The following is a 7996-nucleotide window of genomic DNA, read 5'->3' as shown; positions in this document are numbered from 1 at the left end:
AGAGAGTTAGTTGAGTTAGTATACTATGGGTGCCAACTGAGTTCCGTTAGTATCAATTTATTTTTGATATTGGACATTTTGAATCGATGATTGGTATTATTGAACATGATTCAAAATATTGACAATATCTAAAAATTAAATTTTATATTTTTTTCGATGTTGTTTTTTTGTATATCAAGTAGACACAAAAATAAAGGGGCACAAATAAACATCCTGTAATGATACGATTCTTATAATCGTGATGAAGAGTATACATCTTATTTTAAATAGTTAAAAAAATTTTCTAACGAAAATTTATTTATTTTATATTTTTTTTACACCGTTAACCGAGCAAACTCTTCATATTGACCATTAAAATTATAAATTTTGTAATTTTTTAACTATTAAGTCAATGATTTGAAAAGATTTAAATTTTAATTTTCAAATATTTTAAGTGATATAAATCATATTCAACGATGTCGATCGTTGATTTAGAGGCTCAATGATTAAATAATAATAATAATAATAGCAACGAAGTCCGTTTGTTAATTACCGATAATATTTTAGCCTAACTCTATACATATATATCAGCCCAATATTAATCTTGCTTAATTTCGTAACTGATCATAGTTTTGGAGCATTTCCTTTTATCAACCCAATATTTGGAATCCTCATAATTTCTCCCCAAAAAAAGGACTTTTAGAAACAAACATATGAATGCTTTTTTATTTTTGAGAGAAAAAGATAACAAACTATATATATATATTTGTTTCGTTCACTTTTTTTTTATTAAAAACAGTGAGAAATATAAAGCAACTAAGATGTAAATTTGGAATCTCACATATCAACCATGAAGCCCCCAAATTATTTGTAGAATTTGAGCATTTTCACCCCTAGGCTTAAATGTGTGCATCAAACACCATATATAAACTCTTTATAATTTTTCATATTAATTCATCCTGTTATCCTCCATTAGAGTGGCCATTATCGCCTCCGTTGGATGATGCGTCGTGAAATCAGCGCAGCATTCATACCATTAATCTTTGATCGTACAATTTAATTAATTCCATTCAATCATACTTTTAAATCAACAAAAGACCCTAACTTAATTAGTGGATGTACGTACGATGAAATCAACATATCAAAATAAAAAGGTTTAAGGTGTTTGGTGCATGCACTCCAAAAGTTTGAAGATTAAACTGATCAATTAATCTCCACTAGCTAGCTAGAAGTTAGCGAGAGACTAGTGGAGCAATTTACCCTAAACAAGTTTATCATATTTAGTACTGGTACTGGCAATCCAGCTCATTGTTTGCGAGTCAGCTCGCATTTAGCTCCAAATGAGTTCTACATCAATTACTCGTTTAATAAATAAGTCGAACACGAATTAGAGACAGCGGACTTGTGTTTAGCTCGATATTAAAAATTTCTCCTATTTGGATTTTAGGTCAACCCAAATATAAAGAGACTTTTATTTTGTGAACTCAATTATTAGATTAAATTAAATTTCTAATTTTCTAATTCTTTTTCAACTTTTCACCTAGTAGTATGTTTAAACAATCTACCTTACTATTCGCAAGCTATCGCATATTCTGCTCATTAATAAACAAGTCGAACATGAGCTTGATTTTTTTGCTCGATATTTTAATGCGACGGTTCGTATTTCGCACATTTAATAAACAAGCAAACATGAGCCTGTGAGACCCCAAATAGTCCTATATATGAGGTATAATAGGGCTACACTCTTAACTCGGCTTAAGTATTTTGGGTGGTAGCTAGACCCAAGAGGTTAAGAGAGTTAAGTGTGCTAGGACGGGAGTAGTTCTAGGATGAGTGACCCCCTGAAAAGTCGGGCGTCACAGAGCCTGTTCTAGTCTGCTCGTGTTCGATTCATTGACGGCCCTACTGGTTAGGCTAAAAAATGACATTTATAATCCCACCTAAAAAAAATAGAAAAATATATTTCTATGTACTTACGGCTCAATAATATTGGCACGGGTCGGGCTATAAACCCGAGTAGCAGTGGGCCAAGCTGGGCCTCCTTTTGGGCTTACATTAAGGAGCCAATTCTAGGCCCAGTACACCGCTAAATTTTCGATGCTATTTTAGGTCAATAACTAATATAAAATGACCTTGGTCGGGTCAGGTCGGGTCAGGTCGGGTCGGGTCAAATGTTGAGAATATCGAATTAGGTCGAGTCATCCTAAGAAATCGAAAATCCAAACTCGCTCTAAAACTCTTATTGGGTCTCTTTTAGTATCAACTCAAACTGATCAGACGAGTCGAATTTAATCTGCACTCTTTCGGTGTGTAATTTTCTAGCACAGTGTGGGTAAACTTCAGTGCATTCCTTCTAAATTCATAAATATGACTAAGTGTGCACTGCCACATTTATTATCTTTACTAGTGAAGAGACCCGCGCTTCGCAGCGGACGGAAACTATAAAAGCTACCAATAAAAAATAAAAAGTATCCATCAATAAAAAAAAGAAAAATAAAACTTATCACAAAAACAATTAGATATAGATATATATATATATAATTTTAATTTTAATAATAATTAATAATAAGGATGATGTAATAAGAATAGTAATAAAAGAATTATTTTTCATTCTCAAAGTGAAACAACTAATTGAAAATGATCTTTCTTCGATACTGAATATTATCGGAATCTAATTCAAAACTTGCAAAACAATAATTGATAAATAATTTTAGAGAAAAAGAAAATCATATTCAAATGGAACAACAACTTGTNTGAATTTTAGGCCAACTCAAATGTAAAGAAATATATATATATATATATATATATATATATTGTAAATTTTAATTACAAGATTAAGATTCTATTTTTTTAAAAAAAATTTTCCAACTTTTCGTCCAGTACTAAGGCTGGCAATCTAACTTGCCTTTCACAAGCTAGCTCGAGTTAGGCTTGTTAATAAACAAGCCGAATACAAGCTAAATTTTGTTGCTTGATATTTTAATAAGTAAACTCGTGTTCGGCTGGTTTAATAAATGAAAGAGCAAATACAAGCTGACCCCGCTTGCTCGCATTCGGCTCATTGACAGCCCTAGTTAGTACAAGAAATTTAGTGTTTAATCTTTAATCTTGTGGCCAATAAACCATCTACATGCATTGTGCATGTCCCTAACCCTAATCAATGTGATTACTAGACATAAACCCTCATGCATGCATGGTCACTACAATGGTGAGTAAATTTAGATAGGTTCATTAATCAAGAATGTTCTGATAGTAATAACGTCAACAACAACATTATTGTTGGCGAGATCAATCAACGACTGCGTTTCGTTTCTATTACTTTCAACTTACTGTGTTAAACACGATATTGCATCACTATTAATGAGAACGAAAATTCAGCGTTCTAAATTACTTTATGCAAAAGTTTTTTTTTTTTTTCAGAGAAATAGGTAGTACGCTACCTTCTTCATTCATTAAGCAAAATAAACTGAGCGTACAGGATGTAAACTGTTAAGGCCTCCGAGGAACCGGCAAAAAGAGGTAAAATTAAAAGCAGAAAAGGAAAAGGCAAGGTGAGAAAAGAAGAGGAGAAAGAGGGTCTAGAGGCACATCAGAGCAGTGCGGTCCAGTTGTTGATCATAAATTTAACACGTTCTACTTTATGCAAAAGTTAAATATAATTAAATCTACACTCAACAGACTAAGTCTAAATCTCTTTTCTTTTCTTTCTTTTTTAAGTTAAATATAAAAATCTATAATTAAAAGGAGATCAGCGAAACGGGACTGATTGCACTCAATATAGTATAGTTTTTTGTCTTAAGCGAATAAAAGGACTCAACGCCTTCCAAGATGTATTGTAGGTCACATTCAGAAGATAATAATAGATATGAAGGGTCAACAAGCTATATATATATATATATATATATATATATATAAACAGTGATCATCGATTATCCTTAAAAATATTACTGGGTAGACCAAGAGTATGTTGGAATAATCAAATTACAGCAGGATGGAGCTTTTATGGGGTAGTGATAAGATATTTCAATTATATGGTTTTTGGTTTCTAATAAATTCTAGTCTAGAAGATTGGTTAGAGTGGTTGTATATATCTTGCAAGAGTGCGTACCTTCTGAAAGGAAATACTTATTAATGAATATTGTTTGGTCCAAATTAATACGTTGGACTCATCGAGACTCTTGTCATTTATATATAATCGTATGCGGGAGATTTCTTCTTTTCTTTTTTATTCAAGTACTTAAATGCATGCCAAAAAAAAAGATGAGAGATAATGTCAGATATAAAGCAGTAGTCTCTACGAGTTTAAGATTTTTGAGATAAAAGATTATTTCACATGTAAATCTTAAATCTAGTTTCGCTAACTTTTTTATCATTTGAATACTCGTGTTTAGCNGCTTTATTCGGATTGTTAACTCATTAGGTTGGTCAGGTTTTATTAAGTACACAGTTTATTAAGAAAAAAAAAAAAACCGTACGTAAATTCATGAACTTATTTTTTCTTTTCTTCTTTAGAGGGCGTATGCTAATATATATTTACTGTTCTCAGAGCTACTCAGGTTGCATAATTAAACCTGGTTTGTTATAAGTAATTATTCATAAAGGAAAGTCTTCCATGCGTGAGAACGTTCTATATATGTTGGTGAGATTGGTTAGAAGATCTGATCTTAAATAATCTTTGGTTTTTGGTATATTAACTTTATACAATAGTGATGGGGTACGTTATCTCATTGTTTAGTGTATTTTTATTTTCGAGGTAGGACGACATTAAACTAATAAGGTTGTATGAGAACCAGATGGGTCATTATAAAAATTCCTATTAGCTACTAGTGACAAATATATATATATATATCTCTCTCTCTCCTCTCGATCTTATGATAGCTATCGTTTGCCCGAGGCAACGGTGGGTAAACAAAAGCTACTATCTCAAAGGTTTAGCTGCCAGCAACATTCAATCGTTCCATAATTCTCGAATTAATCTATATCTAGTTTCCATCCCTTGGAAGAATATTACTGGCTCAGATTTTTATGGGCTATAAATTTTAATCAATTTGATTTAAGTTCGTGATCTTGAGTTGATAACTTAAAAAAAAAAGTTCTAATCTTTGACACAAACAAAGATGAGAGATAATGTCAGATATAAAGCAGTAGTCTCTACGAGTTTAAGATTTTTGAGATAAAAGATTATTTCACATGTAAATCTTAAATCTAGTTTCGCTAACTTTTTTATCATTTGAATACTCGTGTTTAGCTTGTTAATAAACTAGCCGAATACAAGTTAAATTTTGTTGCTCGATATTTTTATAAGTCAGCTCGTATTTGGCTAGTTTAATAAATGAAAGAACAAACACAAGCTAACCGAGCTCGCTCGCGTTCGGCTCATTGACAGCCCTAGTTAGTATGAGAAAATAGTGTTTAATCTTTAATCTGGTGGCCAATAAACCATCTACATGCATTGTGCATGTCTCTAACCCTAATCAATGTGATTACTAGACATAAGCCCTCATGCATGCATGGTCACTACAATGGTAAGTAAATTTAGATAGGTTCATTAATCAAGAATGTTCTGATAGTAATAGCGTCAACAACAAGATTATTGTTGGCGAGATCAATCAACGACTATGTTTCGTTTCTATTTCTTTCAACTTACTGTGCTAAACACGATATTGCATCTGTAATGAGAACGAAAAATCCGCGTTCTAAATTACTTTATGCAAAAGTTAAATATATATAATTAAATCTACACTCAACAGACTAAGTCTAAACCTTTTTTCTTTTCTTTTTTTTTGAGTTAAATATAAAAATCTATAATTAAAAGGAGGTCAGCGAAAAGGGACTGATTGCACTCAATGAAATATAGTTTTTTGTCTTAAGCGAATAAAAGAAGGACCCAACACCTTCCAAGATGTATTCTAGGTCACATTCAGAAGATAATAATAGATACGTATATAGAGCAGGGCTGCTGTGCTCTCAGGAGCACGGAGCCGTTTTCGATGATGGAATTTTCGAATTGACGATCGGCTCCGTTAGACTTGATCTACCGTATTTGAAGATTCTAGAAAATAATTTTTGCGATTTTTTTATATCATTTACCTAGTGATCGAAAGGATTCAAAATCAATAATTTTTAATAGTTGATATCTGCCGTTTTCAAGTTTAACGGTGTAGAAGTATTCAAATCAGATGAAATTTTGATACAAAATTCTTTATACTATCTATAACAAGATCAATATTTCTGATCGAAAATTTTAGTGCTATATCACCACTTTTTATAGTCTCTCTCTCTCTCTCTCTCTCTCTCTCTCTCTCTCTCTCTCTCTCTCTCTCTCTCGTCCTGACGACACGAGAGTCCTCGTGTCTCCGGAGGCACGAGGACTCGGCAAAAGCTACTACCTTAAAAGTTTAGCTGTTAGCCGAGGCAATCTGAACTAGATCGCATAAACTTCAAAGATCTTTTATTAAAAACGCTAAAAAGCTATAGTAAATGAATCGTTAGCTTTCCTAAGTTTTAGTTATTAAAAATTGCCGACTTTTATTTTTAGNTACTATCGGTAGCAAACGGACTCCGTTGCCATCCATTTGTTTTCGATGATGGAGCCTCCAAATTGACAATCGGCATTGTTGAACAGGATCTATACCATTTGAAGTGTTTAGAATTCAAATTTCATATATTTTCGATATTATTCTCTTATCCATCAAGTGGACACAAAATGAATGGCTAAAAATAAATATTCTTTAAAAAATGATGACAGGAGTTTTGTAGTCAAGATCAACAGTATAGATCTTATTTTAAATAGTTTAAAATTTTTTCTAACAAAAATTCAATTGATTTGGGTATCTTTACACCGTTAAACGAGAAAACACCTTATATCAATCATTAAAATTACAACTTTTGAAATCCTTTGATCATTAGGCAAATAATGTCGAAAAGATTTGAAATTTGATTTCTAAATACTTCAAGTGGTATAGACTATGTTCAACGGTGTCGATCGTCGATTTGGAAACTCTATCATCGAAAACAAATGGGTGGCAACGGAGCCCATTTGCTATCGACAGTATTCTAGCTCTCCTCTCTCTCTATATATATATATAAACAGTGATCATCAATTATCCTTAAAAATATTACTGGGTAGACCAAGAGTATGTTGGAATAATCAAATTACAGCAGGATGGAGCTTTTATGGGGTAGTGATAAGATATTTCAATTATATGGTTTTTGGTTTCTAATAAATTATAGTCCAGAAGATTGGTTAGACTGGTTGCATATATCTTGCAAGAGTGCGTACATTTTGAAAGGAAATACTTATTAATGAATATTGTTTGGTCCAAATTAATACGTTGGACTCATCGAGACTCTTGTCATTTATATATAATAGTATGAGGGAGATTTTTCTTTTCTTTTTTTTTGAGAAAAAGGAAGGAAAATCCTATGCAACGTGGCCTTTTTCAAGTACCAAAATGCATGCAAAAAAAAAAAACACAAAAAAGTTGTCACATGCATTATTTTGGACTGGTTCGATTTCTCAATTGTTAGGCTTATTTCGCAGCAATATTCAATCGTTCCGTCATTCTCGAATCTATCTCTAGTTTCCATCCCTTGGAAGAATATTACTGGCTTAGATTTTTACAGGCTCTAAATTTTAATCAGTTTGATTTAGGTTCACGATCTTGAGTTGATAAAAAAAAAAAAATCTAATCTTTGACTGAAACAAAGATGAGAGATAATGTCAGATATAAAGCAGCTGTAGTCTCTACGAGTTTAAAATTTTTGAGATAAAAGTTTATTTCACATGAAAATCTTAAATCTAGTTTCATTAACCTTTTTTTTTTTATTTGAATATTGTTTGTTACATAATTGCCAATCAGTAATTTTAATGAAGGATAATGATCAAAGAAAAAGACAAACTACAAGACAACGATAAATCAAGACGTTCATGTTAATAGGGTATTGAATATATGTTTATAGAAATATTCTCTAACTATATGTTTTATTTTTTATTTTTTTTTTGAGAAATAGATAG

This window comes from Ananas comosus, linkage group 10 (assembly GCF_001540865.1).
Source record: "Ananas comosus cultivar F153 linkage group 10, ASM154086v1, whole genome shotgun sequence".
NCBI classification, from domain to species: Eukaryota; Viridiplantae; Streptophyta; class Magnoliopsida; order Poales; family Bromeliaceae; genus Ananas; species Ananas comosus.
Note: the sequence above shows the minus strand (reverse complement) of the source record.